The following is a 13,710-nucleotide window of genomic DNA, read 5'->3' as shown; positions in this document are numbered from 1 at the left end:
TGTTGGCTTGAGCCCAAAGGTTGCTGGCTTGAGCAAGGGGTCACTCATTCTGCTGAAGCCCCCGGTCAAAGAGAAAGCAATCAATGAACAACTAAGGTGCCACAACGAAGAATTGATGCTTCTCATCTTTCTCCCTTCTTGTCCGTCTGTTCCTCTCTCTGTCTCTGTCTCTCACACTAAAAACAAAACAAAACAAACAAAAAAATAAACCCCAAAAAACATACAAGAAAAGATGAGTGAATTTTTCTTTAATCTTGGTATAGAGAAATCTTTGTAACTATGAGTCTACGTCCAAAGGCAATAAAAGAATAGGTAGATAAATTTAACTCCATAAGAATTTTAAAATTTGAATGACAAAAAAAATTTAAAAAGTCAGAAGACAGATGGCAAACTGAGAGAAGGTATCTGCAATATATATAACAGACAAAGGACTAAAACCTTAATGCATAATATATTTCAATATTTATAAACCTGATAATATAACTATCCCCTATACACTTTGCTTTTATCACTTAATACCTGTATGTATTGGGTTAATAATATAGCCCAACATGTATTACAAAGGATTAATAACTTAATACATATTTAACCCAGAAATCTCATGACTAAGAATCTACCATCCCCAACAATTTGAAAGTACATATGCACAGGATTATTTGTTGCAAAATTGTTTATAATTTCAAATCCTGGAAACAACCTAGCCGCCCACTGATGGGAGAATGGTTGAATAAGTTGTTGTGCATTCATACACATAAAGGCATATTATGCAACTGTATAAAAAGGTAAGGATATTTCTGTAAAATGATATGTGTTATTTCCAAGATATATTGTTAAGAAAAAAAGGTGCACAACAATATCTGTAGTCTATTCCCCTAGGCAAGAAAGAATATATCAGAAAATAAACCCAGAATGTAAGAACCCCCAAAATGAATTAGGAAAAGTGATAAATGACTCTAACTAGTTATGATAGATGGCAAAATTCTAAGATGGCCCCCAGGTTCCCATCCTCTGGTGTGCACATGCTGTATGTACAAGGGTCTCTCCTGCTCTGTGGGTCAGACCTGTGAATTGGATGGGATTCTTTGATTATGTTATGTTATATGAAAAAAGGATTTTTTTCCAGATGTAATTAAGGTCCCTAATCAGTTGGCTAGAGTTAGTCAAAAGATGGTCTTGAGTAGGCTTGGCCATATCAGGTAAGCCCTTAACAGAGGGAGAAGATTCTTTCTGAAGAAATACTAACTATTGGCCTTAAAGAAGCAAATTGTCACATTGTAGAGAGGGACACATGTCAGGGTCTCAGTTCTACAACCCCAAGGAGCTGAATTCTGCCAACAGCCAGTGAGCGTGGATGTATACCTGCCCCTCAGATGAGATTGCAGCCTGGTCGACACTGGGCTTACCCAGGTCTCCCAGCCTGGTAAATCAGTGAACCAGCTACCCCACACCAAGACATTGTGGGATAATAAATGGGTGTTGTTTTAAGCTGCTAAATTTGTGGCTATGTATGATACAGCCATTGCAATGTATGATGAATACCATTGCAAATGCAGGAAGAACATGATAGCACTCGGGGGAAGAACTAACCTAAGTAACTTTGGAGAACACCATTTTTCCATGATAGGGTCAACCTAAAAACAGTAAAAACTGCATACAACCTGCCCTCTAGTCAGTCAGTCTCTGTCTCGGGTGATTACAGGTGAAGTCTGCAACTTGATGCGTGTGCTAGCATTGAACAGTAAGTGGATCTGTTGTGGATCATGAGAGTGAGAATTCCCACGGTTGGGGGGAAAAAAGCTGCAAATAAAGAGAGGGAATGGAGAGAAAGAATGTATAGTGTTGGATTGAAATGGAAGATACCAGTATGATTACATATATATGAATATTACATATGAATATGAGTTCAGATACATAGAGGTAAGTATCAAGGAGTGTGTGTCCATGGATTGGCATATGTACGTATATTCTTGACTCTGTCTGCTGAAAGGCCCAAGGAGCAATGACCCCTTGTAGTCATGAGCATATTTAGAGCCCACTTCTTGCTTCCTAAATACTATTCTTCAGTAAAGAAACCAGGGTTCTTTGGGGAAGAGGTTGATTCCAGGGTTTGGGCTGGGAAAGTACAAGATGAGTCTGGAAAATAAAGAAGTACTTTAAAAAAATGGAGATGTGTCTAAAGGACACAGGAGCCGATGGAAGGAGCCCCTAGTGACCAAAGCAGGAATGAAATGAACAGTAAAATAAATAATAACACTATTGGATTAAAACCCATAAAATGAAATAAATATCCATGAGTCTATTATGTATGAATAACTGAATAAATATAATTGAATTATTGTATAAACAGGAGAGAAATGATAAACTTTCTGTACAGAAGAATTTCAATTAATAAGTGTAGAAGGAATGAGGGAAATAAAATATTATCAGTAGGCAAACATTGCAATAACAACGCTTGCAAGCAAGATGAAATGATGGAAGCTAGTGGCAATGCCTAAAGTTTGAAAAGAAACATGCAGAAGTTACTTTAATATACTCACCAATTACAAAGGGAAAAATAGTGGAGATATCTCTTAGTGCCTTAACCAAATGTTTGAAATCACCAATAGTAAGACATGTTAATATGATCGAGTGCATAACAAGAAACACAACATCACTTCTAGGATATCCCTGACAAAAACATGTAACCTCAATCGAATCATGAAAAAGAATCATGACAAACCCAAATTGATAGATATTCCACAGAAGAACTGAGTCCTTATCATAGTGCCAGAGTCATAAAAAACAAAGAAAGAATGAGGAACCATCACAGGCTAAAATAGCTTATGAAGCAATCACAGTGAGAGATTTTTATCACACTTCTCTCAGAAAAAAAGTCTATTGGGATGTACAATCTGAATCTGTAAATTCAACCTAAATGACATATAGAGAGAACACTGTACTACATAAGAGAACACATGTCTATTCAAGGGTATATGGCACGTTTACAAATATAGACCAAATGCCAGGCTACAAAATAGGGCTCAAAAGTCATAGAAGCTTTAATAAGCTGCAGTTCAATTATTCTAGAAATCAGAACTGAAAGAAAACTGGAAAACACCAATCCCTGTGGTCCAGGAGAGACTGATGTTGGAGTGGACCAGGGAGATGTGTTAGCACCATCTTTCCCAGGGCTGCTGGGATGTGCTTGCTGACTCTGTTCTGTCACCAGACTCTGGAGCAAATGGCATCTCCCAGGAGGGGCAACCCAGGGGCTCTGCCCCATTTACCAATCAGTATAACTAATTTACATATCCATATCTATGCATGTGTATATATGTATATGTATGAGGCCCATTTACACATATATAGCCATGTATACACATGTGTATATATGTATATGAGTATGTATACACAGTTATTTATATAATTTTTTTTTTAAGGAAAAGGGACTGATGGGGAATAAAAAAGGATAAGAAGAGAGAGAGGGAAGGAAAGAGAAAGGGGAAATATCTGGAATAAATACAGTGTGTCTGTAAAGTCATGGTGCACTTTTGACTGGTCACAGGAAAGCAACAAAAGATGATAGAAATGTGAAATCTGCACCAATTAAAAGGAAAACTCTTCCAGTTTCATACCTATTCAGTGCAGTTCGATGTGGGCTCACGCACAGATTTTTTAGAGCTCCTTAGGTAGCTATCCCGTATAGCCTCTAGACTCATCACTGACTGATGGCCTACCAGAATGGGGTTTCTCCACCAAACTGCCGGTTTCCTTCAACTGCTTATCTCACCCAGTAATGTTATTCCTTTGTGGTGGTGCTTCGTTATAAATGCGCCGATATTCACGTTGCACTTTGGTCACAGACTCAAATTTAGTGAGCCACAGAACACACCAAACTTTCTTCTGTACCGTCCACATCTCGACTGGCATGGCCGTGGGCTGCTCCGCTGTATACACAGTGTTCCGTCATCATCTGCACACGCGCACATGCTGCCACATCATCCTACAGAAACTGGGAGGGTTTTCTTTTTCTTTGGTGCAGATTTCACATTTCTATCGCTTTTTGTTGCTTTCCTATGACCAGTCAAAAGTGCACCATGACTTTACGGACACACTGTATACACCCCAATGTTCATTGTGGTTATCTCTGGGTTGTAGGCTTATGGGTAATTATTATTTTCATTTTTATTGTCTAAATATTCACAATAGGATACATTTTTAAGTAAAAGGAAGCATATACTTGTGTTGGCCTCCTCTCATGGGGTCTTCCTGAAACCCTGTTTGCTGCGAACTCTGGTGCTGATGTGGCGAGCTCTTTCTGGCTCCTGGGAACTTGTGCAGCAGAGGGAAACACTGGAGCTTGCCCCAGACACTTAGCATGCTCCGTGCAGACTGCCTCCACTCGGCCCTTCCTGAGACCTGCTGCAGGAGCTGCCTGGAGCACCGGAGCCAAATCCAAGCCAGAACATGAATTATTTGCAGTCTTTCCCTGATTGATGGACTGGACCATTTCCCATGGTCATGAGCATGGGTAATTTTCTTTATAAATAATTTACTTGCTCGGAACAGACAATAGAACAAAGGCATTTATATTAAAACAGACAAAAAAGGATTTTTAACTTCTCTCAAATTTAGCATACCTGTTTTTTGTGATTACAAAATGCATTGCATTAGAAAATATAGAATGTACAAAAGAGTACGCAATCGGTATAAAATCACTATTCTCAAACTCCTAAGTTAATTAATATTTTGGCAAATTTCTTCCCATGAATTTTTTTCATTTTACACAATTGGGACTACGCCATCTACAGTCTCCCAGTTTCATATCTTTTGTATGTGTTAAAATATACATAACATTAAATTTACCATCTTACTAATTTTTATTTACTGATTTGAGAGAGAAAGAGGGGTGAACATCAATGTTTTGTTCCATCCATCCATGCATTCTTTGGTTGACTCTTGTATGTGCCCTGACACATACAAGATCACACCTGCAATCCTACCACATTGGGATGATGCTCTAACTGAGCTTCCTGGCCAAGGCATTACCTATTTTTAAATGTACAGTTCAGTGGCATTAAGTATATTCACAACGCTAAGCAACCATCACCACTGTTCATCTCCAGAACATTTTTCATCTTCCCAAACTGAAACTTTGTCCCCAGTAAACAATAATAACTCCCCATCTTAACCTGTACTCCCCACCCCAGCCTGGCACCCATCATTCTAATTTCTGACTCTATGAGAATTGACTACTCTAGGGACTTCATATAGAATTGTACAGTATGTTTGTCTTTCTGTGGCTGGCAGATTTCATTGAGCATTAAGTCCTCAAGGCTCATCCCTATTTAGTAGCAGGTGTCAGAATTTCCTTCATATTTAAGATTGCATAATATTACATTGTATGTGTAGAACACATTTTGTTTGTCCATTCCATTATGGATGGAGACTAGGATTGCTCCCACCTTTTGGCTGCTGTGAGTCATGCTGCTATGGACTTCAATGTGCAATTATCTTTTCGAGTCCCTGCTTTCATTTCTTTTAGGTATATGCCCAGAAATGGTATTGTATCATCATATGGTGATCCTAGTCTTAATATTTGAGTACTCATATACAGTTTTGACTCTTCTTTGTTTCCAAGTCACTTAAGTTTTGAACATGATTATTTTCAACAATATTTTTGTAACTTTTCATTTTTATATAATTTCAAACTTTCAAAAAACTTGCAAAAATAGTATAACAAACGTTGATGTATTCTTCCACTGGATTCACTAATTGTTCTCATTTTGCCACATTTACTTTATTATTCTCTTTCTGTACATGCATATGTATGATGTGTGTATGTGTGTGCATGTGTCAGTGTAGTGTGTGTCTGTGCATGTATCTCTGTGTGTAGAAAGTTCTAGATAGGCTGCTTCTTTATCCCAAAATAATTTATTGTGAATTTCCTATGGAAAGGACTTCCATTTTCATAACCATAGAACAATCAAAATCAGAAAATTAAACACTGACACAATACTATTATCTAATTCAAAGTCAATACTCATATTATGCTAATTGTCCACAGTCTCAGAACATGCATTACATTTAATTAAATCCTGTGGTGGGCAGTTCTAAAGATGCCCCGACCTCAAAATACTGACCTCCTGGTTAGTCAATCAAAATCCTTATCTGTTTTTGATGGAAAAGGACTTTGCAGATGGAATTAAGGTAATAATCAGCTGACCTTGAAATAGGGAGATGACCCTGGACTATCCAGGTTGGTCCAATGTAATCACATGAGCTCTTAGAAGCAGAGGCAGAAGGCAGGAGGAGACATCAGAGAGGTCTGAAGCATGAAAGGAGCTTGACTCGCCATTGCTGAAGGGGCCGCATAGAGTACATGCAAACTTGAAGAGCAAAGGCCAGCCTCTGGCTGACAGCCAGTAAGAAAGGGTTTCCTTGGTTCCATGAACACAAGAACTAGATTTGGTCAACAACCCAAAAGAACCTAGAAGCAAATTTTTCCCAGAGCCTCTAGGTAAGAGTCAAGCCTGTAGACACCTTGATTTTGACCTGTGAGACCCAAAACAGAGAAAACAGTCAAGCCCACCAACTCCTAACCTACAAAACTGTGAGACAGAGGATCCAAGATGGCAGTGGAGTAGGTGAAAGCTATACTCACCTCCTCCCAGGACTAAACTGGAATTACAACTAAATTTTAGAACAATCATTCTGAATAAGCAACTGAAGACTAGCTTAAGAGAAGTCTTATAACCAAGGATTCACATAAAAAGCCACATTGAGACTGGTAGGCAGAGCAGAGACATAAAAGGGCTGAACTCATACCTACAAGTGGCAGTTGAGGTTCCAAAGGGATATCTGAGCTGCAAAGGTTCCCCCTAAAAAGTGTGGGGTCTTACTTCATGCCAGGCTCTCCAGCCCAAAGCAATAAAGCTGGGAAGTGGTGCCCACATAACATCTGGCTGTGAAAAGCGGTGGGGATTCTGTCTGCCAGGGAGAAACAGGAATCTTCAGAGATACAGGCACCTTCTTAAAATGCCAATGCACAAAATTTCATTCACAGTCACTCACCCCAGGCAACTATGGAGGTAGGGCAGAGCAGACTAGAGTCATGTGAGGAGAATCTGGGGATTGTTGCTCTGGGGAGACAGCTGAAGGGACAGCTGCCAGGATCCCTAGGCTGACTCATTTTCCCATACTGCAGGCCCTCTCTTCAGAATCAGCCTGGGGAAAGCAATAGCCTTACCCACTGGATTCTCTGTCGCCACTCCCTGTGGAGCTTAGGCCCTGGTAAGGAGCACACCCAGAGATTCTTTTGGTGTCTGAGCCTAACAGGCAAACAGCAGGTGGAGGCAGATGTTAGGGTGCCTTTGGACTTTTGCTGACCTTCCCCCAGGGCCCAGGGCTGGTAAAAGCCAGCCTTGATACTCAGCTTGGTCCTTCCCATGCATACCCAGGCCCAGCAATGGTAGACACAAACTATGGAACACTTGTAGCTCAAAACAGGCTGTGTAGGGACAGTTACAGGCAGTATCTTGCATCTGGTTTGCACCAGAGTCCCTTCCAAGAGGCCAACTTCAGACAATTTCAGAACAGGATCCAATTAGTTTCACAAAAAGCATATCCAAAAGGGAGATCTTGACAGGCGCCAAACCTAGCTGAAGCAATTTCTGCTTCCTGTGGTCAGCAGCTGCACAGCAGCTGGCATGCCTTAATCCAGGTAGAGCCTTACAGTCAGCCAGCCTGAGGTCAGTCCCACACATGAACAAGCCAGTGGCAATCAAAAGTCAGTTACAAAAAAAGGGCCCACATAACCCATACAAGAGACATTCATGGAACACCCAGCTCAGGTAATCAAGGAAACTGCACCACTGGACCTCACAGAATACCTACATAAGGCCACTCCATGAAGACTGGGAGGCATAGCAGATTTATCTAATACATAGAAACAAACACAAAGAGACACCCAAATAGGGAGACAAAGAAACAGGCCCCAAATGACAGAACAGGAGAAATATCCAGAAACGAGCTAAATAAAATGGAGGTAAGCAATTTATCAAACATAGAGTTAAAGCAATGGTTATAAGAATGATCAACAATATGAAAAAGAACATAGAATCCATAACAAAGGACCAGTCAGAAGTGAAGAATACAATATGTGACATCAAGAATACACTGGAAGAAATAAACAGTAGGTTGGATGAAGCAGAGAACTGAATCAACAATTTGGAAGACAAAGCAGAGAAAAAAAAACAACAACACCCAATCAGAGCAGCAAAAAGAAAAAAAAGAATTAAAAAGAATAAGGATAGTTTAAGGGACCTTTGGGACAACATAAAGTATAACAACATCCCCACCATATGGTTACCAGAAAGAGAAGAGAGAAAGCAAGGGATAAAGAACCTATTTGAGCCTGACCACTTGGTGCATAGTGGATAGATCATTGACCTGGGACTCAGAAGATCCACGTTCAAAACCTGAAGTCACCGGCTTGAATGCAGGCACATCTGGCTTGAGTGTGGGCACATCCAGCTTTAGTGCAGGCTCACCAACTTGAGCACAGGGTTGCCAACTTGAGCATGGGATCATAGACATGATCCCATGGTAGCTGGCTTGAGCCCAAGGTTGCTGGCTTGAGCAAGGGGTCATTGGCTCAACTGGAGCCCCCCCCCCCCATTAAGGCACATATGAAAAGCAATCAATGAACAACTAAAGTGCTGCAACTATGAGTTGATGTTTCTTATCTCTCTCCCTTCCTGTCTACATGTCTCTTTCTGTGCCTGTGTCTGCCTCTCACTTAAAAAAAGAAGAAAAACATATTTGAAGGAATAATCACTGAAAAATTTCTTAATCTGGTGAAGAAAAAAAACACACAAGTCCAGGAAACACAGAAAGTCTCAAACAATATAGACCCAAAGAGGTCCAAACCAAAATACATCATAATTAAAATGGCAAGGTTAAATAAAAAGAGAGAATCTTAAAAGTCAGAAGAGAAAGACAGTTATCTACAAGGGAGCTCTCATAAGACCATCAGCTAATTTCTCAACAGAAACATTTTAGTTCAGAAGGGATTGCCATGAAATATTCAAAGGGATGAAAAGCAAGACATACAATTAAGACTAGTTTATCCAGCAAAGCTATCATTTAAAATTAAAGGTGAAATAAATAGCTTCCCAGAGAAAAAAAAGCTGAAGGAGTTTGTTACCACCAAACCAGGAAATGTTTGGTGTACCACCTTTCACAAGAAATGTTAAAGGGCCTACTTTAAAAAGAAGAGTCAGGAGAAGAAGGAGGAGGAGGAGGAGGAAGAGAAAGAAGAAATGCAGCAGGAGGAGGAACAAAGGCACATAGTGAAAAGAATAAAATGGCAATAAATATGTACCTATCAATAATCACTTTACAGCCTGATCTCTGGTGGTGCAGTGGATAAAGTGTCGACCTGAAACTCTGAGGTCACCAATTCAAAACCCTAGGCTTGCCTGGTCAAGGTACATATGGGAGTTGATGCTTCCTGCTCCTCCTCCCCTTCTCCCTCTCTCCCTGTCTCCCTTCTAAAATGAATAAAAATGAAAATTTTTTTAAAAAAAATAAAAAACCCTGATCACTTTATATCTAAATGGCTTAAATTCTTTAATCAAAAGACATAGGGTAGCTGAAAGGGTAATAAAACAAGACCCATATATATGCTGTGTGCAAGAGACCCACCTCAGAGAAAAGATATGCTCAGACTAAAAGTAAAAGGATGGAAAAAGTTATTTCATGTAGATAGAAAGGAAAAATGCTGGGGTAGCAATACTTATATCTGACAAAATAGACTTTAAAACAAAGGTTATAGTAAGAGACAAAGAGAGACACTACATAATGATAAATGGAGCAATCCAACAAGAGACTATAACCTTTGTAAACATTTATGCATCCAACATAGGAGCCCCTAAATGTGTAAAGCAAATCTTGATGGACTTAAAGAGAGAGATGAACAGTAATTAGTCATAGTAGGGGATTTTAACATCCCATTAACATCAATGGATAGATCCTCCAGATAGAAAATCAACAAAGAAACAGAGGGAGTAGAAGAAAAAAAATAATAAAAATTAGAGCAGAAACAAGTGAAATGGAATCTAAAAAAATACAAAAGTTTCAATGAAACCAAGAGCTGGTTCTTTGAAAAGATAAACAAGATTGACAAACTTTTAATGAACCTCATCAAGAAAAAAAGAGAGAGGACCCAAAATAATAGAATAAGAAATGACACAGAAGTAACAACTGACACCAAAGAAATACAAAGGATTATAAGAAAATATTATGAACAACATTATGCCAACAAATTGGACATTCTGGATGAAATAGATAAATTCACAGAAACATACAATCTTCCAAAAATGAATCAGAAAGAATTACAAAATCTGAATAGACAGAATACAGCTAGTAAAATTAAAGCAGTAATAAAAAGAAAAATCCACAACAAACACAAGTCCTGGACTGGATGGCTTCAAAGATGAATTTTTTCCAAACATTCATAGAAGAAATAACACTTATCCTTCTGAAACTATTCCAAAAATTCAGGAAGAGGGAAGACTCCCAGGCTCATTTTATGAGGCCAGCATTATCCTAATTCCAAAACCAGATAAAGACACTACAAAGAAAAAAAATTATAGGCCACTATTACTGGTGATCATATATGCTAAAATCCTCAATAAAATATTAGCAAACCATATACAGCAACACATTAAACAGATCATACTCTGTGATCAAGTGAGATTCATTCCAGAGATGCAAGGTTGATAGAATATCTGTCAATCAATAAATGTGATACACCACATCAACAAAATTAAGGATAGGCACTAACTGGTTGGTTCAGTGGTAGAGCGTCGGCCTGGCATGTGAAAGTCCTGGGTTCAATTCCCAGCCAGGGCACACAGGAGAAGTACCCATCTGCTTCTCCATGTTTCCCCTCTCCTTCCTCTCTGTCTCTCTCTTCCCCTCCCACAACCAAGGCTCCATTGGAGCAAAATTGGCCTGGGTGCTGAGGATGACTTCATGGCCTCTGCCTCAGGCACTAGAATTGCTCCAGTTGCAACAGAGCAATGCCCCAGAAGGGCAGAGCATCACCCTCTAGTGAGCTTGCTGGGTAGATCCCATTTGGGCGCATGCAGGAGTCTGTCTCTCTGCCTCCCACTTCTCACTTCAGAAAAATAAATAAATAAATAAATACTTAAGGATAAAAACCATATGGTTGCATCAATAGATGTAGAAAAAACACTTGATAAAATCCAGCACCCATTTATGATATATATTAAAAAATCTCTCAGCAAAGTGGGAATAAAGGAAATATACCTCAATATAATAAAGACCATATATGACAAACCCACAGTCAACATCATACTCAATGGGCAAAAATTACAAACCACAAGTGTTTCCCTTAAGGTCAGGAACAAGAGAAGAAGTATACACTTTCACCACTCTTATTCAAAATAGTACTGGAAGTCCTAGCCAAAGCAATCAGATAAGAAGAAGTAAAATTGTTGTTATTTTCAGATGACATGATACTGCATATAGAGAACTCTAAAGAGTCCATCAAAAAACTACCAGAACTGATAAATAAATTTAGTAAAGTAGCAGGATACAAAATAAATATCTAGAAATAGGTAGGTTGCATTTTTATACATCAATAATGAACCAACAGAAAGAGAAAATAAGAAAACTATCCCATCTACAAAAAGTTTAAAATACCTAGTAATAAATTTAACTAGGATGTAAAAGACTTGTACTTGGAAAATTCTAAGAAATTGAAAAGAGAAATTGGAGAAGATACAAATAAGTGGAAGCATATACTGTGTTTATGAATAGAAAGAATTAACATCATTAAAATGTTCATACTAGCCAAAGCAATTTATAGATTCAATGCCATTCCTATCAAGATACTAATGGCGTATTTCACAGAACTAGAATAAGTATTCCAAAAATGTATATGGAACTACAAAAAACTCCAAATAGTGATAGCAATCTTGAAAAAGAAGAACAAAGGTGAAGAAATCATGCTACCTGATAACAAACTATACTACAAGGCCATAGTAATCAAAACAGCATGGTACTGGCATAAAAACAGACATATAGATCAATGAAACAGAAAAGAGAGCTAAAAAATAAACCACACCTTTAAAGTCAATGTGTAATATTTGACAAAGGAGGCAAAATATACAATGGGGTAAAAATAGTTTATCAATAAATGCTGTTGGGAAAATTGGACAGATACCTGAAAAAAACCTGAAACTAGATCACCTTCTCACACCATATACAAGTATATAAAGTCATTATGAATCAAAGACTTAAATGTTAGACTCAAAACCATAAAAATCCCAGAAGAAAACATAAGTAGTAAAATCTCAGACATTTCTCATAGCAGCATTTTTTGATATATAACCTCAGGCAAGGGAAACAAAAGAAAAAATAAACACATTGGACTACATCAAACTAGAAAGATTTTACACAGTGAAGGAAACCATTAATGAAATGAAAAACAACCCACCGAATAAGAGAACATATTCTCCAATGATACATCTGATCAAGGTTAATATCTAAAATGTATAAAGAACTTGTAAAATGCAACACCAAAAATAAATAAATAAATAAATAAATAAATAAATAAATAAATAAATAATCCAATTAAAAAATGGGGAAAGACTCTCTCCAGTCCTCAACATAGGACTGGACGTTCTAGCCAGAGTAATCAGACAAGAGAAAGAATAAAAGGCATTCATATTGGGAAAGAAGAAGTAAAGATTTCATGTTTTGCAGATGACATCATTCTGTATATAGAAAACCTCAAAGACTCCACAGAAATGCTATTAGAAACAATAAACCAATACAGTAAGGTCACAGTATACAAAATTAATATACAGATGTCTATTGCCTTCTCATATGCCAACAATAAAATTTCAGAAAATGAACTAAAAAAAAATAATCCTTTTCATGGTAGCAACAAAAAAATAAAATACCTAAGAATAAACATAACAAAGAATGTAAAAGACCTATATTCTGAAAACTACAAAGCATTATTAAAGGAAATCCAAAAAGACACAATGAAATAAAAAAATATTCCTTGTTCTTGGATAAATATAGTTAAAATGGCCATATTACCCAAAGCAATATACAAATTTAATGCAATTCCCATCAAAATTCTAATGTCATTTTTTAAAGAAATGAAACAAAAAATCATCAGGTTTATATAGAACCATAAAAAATCTTGAATGACCAAAGTAATCCTAAGGAAAAAAAAACGAAGCTGGAGGCATTGCAATACCTGACTTCAAATTATACTACAGAGCCACAATCATTAAAACATTATACTGGCAGAAAAATAGACACACAGACCAATGGAACAAAATTGAGAGCCTAGAAATAAAACCACATATATATGGTCAAATCATATTTGATAAAGGAGTCAAAAATACACAATGGAGAAAAAAAGCCTCTTTAATAAATGGTACTGGGAAAATTGGAAAGCCACATGCAAAAGAATGAAACTTGACTACAGTTTGTCTCCTTGCACAAAAATTAATTCAAAATGGCCTTGGCTGGTTGGCTCAGTGGTAGAGCATTGGCCTGGCGTGCAGGAGTCCCGGGTTTGATTCCCAGCCAGGCCACACAGGAGAAGCGTCAACCTGCTTCTCCACCCCTGCCCCTCTCCTTCCTCTCTGTCTCTCTCTTCCCCTCCCGCAGCTGAGGCTC

The sequence above is a fragment of the Saccopteryx leptura genome, chromosome 3 (assembly GCF_036850995.1).
Source record: "Saccopteryx leptura isolate mSacLep1 chromosome 3, mSacLep1_pri_phased_curated, whole genome shotgun sequence".
In the NCBI taxonomy this organism is placed as follows: domain Eukaryota; kingdom Metazoa; phylum Chordata; class Mammalia; order Chiroptera; family Emballonuridae; genus Saccopteryx; species Saccopteryx leptura.
Note: the sequence above shows the minus strand (reverse complement) of the source record.